Here is a 4,952-nt window from a genome sequence, read left to right as displayed (position 1 = left end):
AAATAACATTTTCTTACCAGCCGTATTTTTACTTACAATAATTACTGTAACGGGACAAGCTAGTGGGCGGAAGTCAGATATGCTGTCAGCAGCTAACAGCAGCCCATTTTAGCTTAGGTTGGTACGGTTAGAGAACAAAGAAAGGTATTCCATTTGATTCTTTTATTTTAATTGACGAAACACGAATGATCCACAACACAAGTATTTATGCCGAAATTAACTTGAGCCGCGTTGTGACGAAAAGGAAAAACAATTACCGTATTTTTCGCACTATAAGGCGCACCTAAAAGCTTTCATTTTTATAAAAAAGCTGATGGTGCGCCTTATAATCAGGTGCGCCTTATATATGGATCAATACTGAGATTGGTATTCGTAGGTGGGGAATGAACTGATAAAATAAGCTTTACCTGTTTCTTTTGTGTGTTTACTGTTGAACAAGATTGGTCATATTGACAGAGTTTTTTTGATATTAAGAGTTTAGAGTTATTATTTGAGTTCTTGTTATTACTTTTGAGTATTACTATATTGTGATTGAAAAAGTTTTAAAATATATCGTTAATTGAGGGTGCGCCTTATATATGGGAAAAGTTTTAAAATATGACATTAATTGGGGGTGCGCCTTATAGTGCAGAAAATACGGTACTTTGAGCGCATTGAATATTACCTTGGCGTTCACCGACCACTCACAATGTGGGAAATCTGACACACACTTAACTCCCAACAAATATAACTGACCACAAGAAAATATGAAGAGTTTAGGAAGATGTGATTTGTTCTGCTTTGCTATAGTTTTTATATTGTTGCCAAAACATTTGTGCATCTTATTCATGGTAACATAGAAAATACTATAATTTGACCCTTAAAATAAAGGTGCGTCCCATACACAGGTGCATCTTATATTTGGGGAAGAGTGGTGGGCAAGTTACTTCAAAACTGTAATGTATTACTTATTACTGTCATTAGATTACAATATTTCTGTGTTTGAAAATGTAAGGCATTACACCATTATAGCATTACTCTTATATTACTCAACAACATACCGTTTTTTCCGCACTATAAAGCACATCGGATTATAAGTGAATGGCCTTTTTTTTTCATATATAAGGCGCACCGGATTTTAAGGCAAACAATGAAACTACAGTAGTGACTGGGGCTGCATTATGCACCCCCATTATGCATGGTGCTGCACTAATGGGAAGGTATGAAAAACTATCAGCTAAATCACCACACTTTAATCATAGAATATAGACTTGTTTTTAATACAATATAAGCGTTCTCACAACAGCCAAAATGAATATACAGCTGTTTTATTTTAGTACTATCTGAAGAATGGGTAAAATACCTCTTGATTACATTAAAAGACTGTTAGATAAATGCCAAAACGAATTAAAAAAATACTTAAAAAAATATATTAAACTTAAATATTTTAAATAAATTACAACCAAATACCGTAATATCTATTTTTTTGTTGATTTAAAAATTGCTATTTGAGATTGGTATGGCGTTGTTGAGTCTCCAAACACATATTAGTTTATGCAGTCAGCATAAACCTCAGTCAGCGTTGTCTTTATCCGTTAGCTTTATTTTGGAGGTGCAGTCAGGAAGTCGCTGTGTGTTAAGGTGTGCGTGAGGTGTCCCAAAGCTTTCCATGCAATGTGAAGGATAGGCAGAGTAGGTATATTCCTTTGGGAGCGAAACAGCTGAGACAAGTTTTTTATTTCACTCCGTACCAAACTCCGTCCCTCTCGTCGCCTCCTCTGACGTCATCACTTCCGGACACTTCCCTACAATCCAGCCGTTACTATAACAATAGCCGTGCTCATTCAGATGACTCTATCATTCAGGACTTTTCCAAAAGCAATTACTGTAAGTCTGTGTTTTTATGTGTTTTGGACATCGTTGTTGCCACATGCTGTTGACACTTAAATGCATCATACGCTTGCCAATCTAACATATGAAAAGATCGTGACCATACTTGTTTAGCATTGCAATAGCTAATTACGGATTTGCCATTCTAAATGTAGCTCATTACACTCAGTACGCATTCAGCGGAAATTTGGCTTAAGCCTAAAAACAGTACAAATCATTTTATCTGTATTGTATTGCAACCTTTAAAGACAAGATACAAAATATTTTTTGTGTTTTAATCCCCCAAAGCAGTTCGTGCATTCCACAATTTCAATGTTAATATTTAAATTAAACCTCAGTCAGCTAGTTTAGGGACAGACGTTTCATAAATAGATAGTCTCGGTGGAGCTAAAGTTAGCAGCTAGCCTACATCGTCGTTATTGTGTTTAGCATACAGTTTAAGATGAGATTTTGTATGCTTCATTTTGAGCATTTTGAGACCGCGAGTATTTATAGACTATAGCAATTGTACACTGAAAATTAGTGTTACCTTACTTTACCTTGTCATTATTGCTAGTTTCAAAATGCTGGTGAATCCACTGTGGAAAACGGCAGCAGATCCTCTACGTATGACATACTCTGCCACGAGTCTCCTAACCTCTTGAGGTCAAAGTGGCATCCCTGAGCGAGAGAACAATCATTTGTCCTGCTCTGTTTCATCTCAAATCTCAATTCTCTGCATGTATTCTTTTCGCTAACTTCATGTTACTATTGCACCACTCTTCATGTTTTGTCAAATTACTGGTGCTATTTGGCAAAGAGGACATCTCTTAAGGTGTTACGCACAAACTGCACCTAACTATTGAAGAATTATGGTATTACTCAGAATGTCATCTTTGGCTTTTGATCACACTGGCCTGCAGGAACAAGATGGTGAGGAGGCAACTGGCACTGCGTGTCAACACATGGGCAGTGTGCATGTGTGCAGCGCAATATCATCATCAGCGCCTAGGTTTATGAGCGGGGGATTCTTGTGGAGCTTGCAATTTAATTAAGCGTGAGTAACAAATGTCAATAACTTTTGCAGAGAAACTGGGCTCGGGAGATGAACTTACACGACCGTGCTGACGGACTGCAGCGGATGAATTAAAAAGGGATGTGGTTTGAACGCAACGACCCTGAAGACAACTCTTCACCTATAAATACCAAGTTTAATTATGACCGCTTAATTAATTGGTCTCTTAAAGATTTATACTGTCATATACATGTTGAAAGGAAAAGAAAGATGTCTGTGGAACAGTTCTATGAAGATAATTTACTTGCAAAGCAGAGGATGAGAAGGCACTAAAATGGTAGACGTGCGTTCCTGTAGCTGACACTTTGACGACCATATGAAACTCAAGAAAGGCCAACTGGGTTGGTTAAAAAAGATAAATAAATAACAGTGTGACATTCGTTATAAATTTCCAAGAAGAGACAAATCTAGAACCATAAATATCAAAAAAGATCCGGGAATAACGAGAACTCTTGTTTTGATAAAACTGTCAGTTGAAGTAACACTGCGGCTTATCATAGTATCACTAACAACAGTACACACAATCTCATCACGGGAGGGACCGTTGTGGGGTACAACCTCATGGCCAATAAGACATTTCATCCGCGGCCACAGTGCTAATCTGGGGACCAGGACAATCCTCTCTATTTCATAAAACACTTTAGAGCTCCCTAGGCAACGTATCTTTACTGTCAGTGCCCCTTCAGGACGATGGATGGAAGTCTTCAGTATTACCTTACAGTGGAAAGCACTTGATGTTTGATATCCTTGTCAATGGGATTGTTGATGGAAATCTGTGAGTGTAGCTATGTTTTAATAGAGGCATACAAAAGTGAGGCACTGTGCCTGTAAATGGGAATTGTAATATTTACTACTAGTCAGACTGAAAAAAAAAAGGTGAAGTGGCATTGGACTGTTATACTACATGCAAATGGAATCCATCTGTTTCAAAGTCGGAGCAATTCTGATTTAATTCTATTAAAACCACTTTTCTCCTTCATTCCTTTCCTTTGAATAAGGTCTTTAAACGACTTTTATCAAATCCACTTACATTTACATTTGCGTGTATTTTCACAAAGTTAAATACAATACTGTCACTATTTTTCTTAGAAGTATTTTTTTTTTTTACATTTATTCTCTTTGGTGTTGTGTATGAAATGTGCTATATACTGTATATAAAGCTTTGCCTTTCTTTACATTGCTATTGTGGATAGAAATTAAAAATCCGTCCTTTTTGAGAATGGCTTCTAAGAAATCGCTTAGCTGGCGATTTGTCTCATCAACTACTCGTATGTTGCAAATGAGTGTGTGTGACAAGCAAGAAGTTCTATTTTGGTTCTGAACTTTTACACCATGACATCATGCCAGAAGCACTGTTTTGTATAAACTGCGCTGTTTATATTGCTTTACTGAAGAATCTCATATTGATATAGAGCAACAGTTGTATAGAAGAGCGGTTATGAAATGGGGTTACAAGTTACACCTGGGAGTACGTAAATGTTTAACCAGGTTTCTGCAGGTATCAGCAAATCTAGTTGAATGTGTTTTAATGCCATAATACTAAACACTTTTTTTTCAAATTAGGAGCAAATTAACTGGAACATGAAGCAAGGTTTTGCTAAATTGTGTTATTGTTCCCATTTTGCAAAACTTTTGCCTTTATTTTGTTAGCTTTCAAAGGGATGTGCATGGTCATTAGTGCTGCAATTTTTTCTGCAGACCACTCAGAAATAAAACAGACGTTAAATGAACTATGTTTGGGAGTTGCTGGATATATATATATATACACCTAGATGTGCAACTAAAAATAGGGTTCTTAAGTAAAAAAAAAAAATAATCTGACAGGGATGGCACGGCATTCTGTTTCATGAAAATTGGGGAGTATTTGTAACGATTACCTGCGGAACCCGGGCGGGTTTCGGACCCCAACCAGACACACAAGGAGTGGAGAGTCAATGAGAGTTTAATAACACAAAGGGCACACCAGGCGTGGTCACCAAAATAGTCCCAAAAAGTAAAGTACAAACAAAATCACAAAGTACCAACAAAA

The 4,952-nt window shown here is 36.9% G+C and overlaps 1 long non-coding RNA gene across 1 annotated transcript; it reads left to right on the top strand.

The window, feature by feature from the left end:
- Positions 1-1,628: 1,628 nt before the first annotated feature.
- LOC148420507 (uncharacterized) lies at positions 1,629-4,583 on the top strand. Its single transcript, XR_015866426.1, has 3 exons — positions 1,629-1,866; positions 2,772-2,860; positions 2,936-4,583. It is a non-coding gene; the product is annotated as an uncharacterized LOC148420507 (long non-coding RNA).
- Positions 4,584-4,952: the final 369 nt, after the last annotated feature.

The sequence above is a fragment of the Hippichthys cyanospilos genome, chromosome 8, assembly GCF_059441005.1.
Source record: "Hippichthys cyanospilos isolate Australia breed blue-spotted pipefish chromosome 8, RoL_Hcya_1.0, whole genome shotgun sequence".
NCBI lineage: Eukaryota > Metazoa > Chordata > Actinopteri > Syngnathiformes > Syngnathidae > Hippichthys > Hippichthys cyanospilos.
This window is presented reverse-complemented; position numbering and strand designations above follow the sequence as displayed.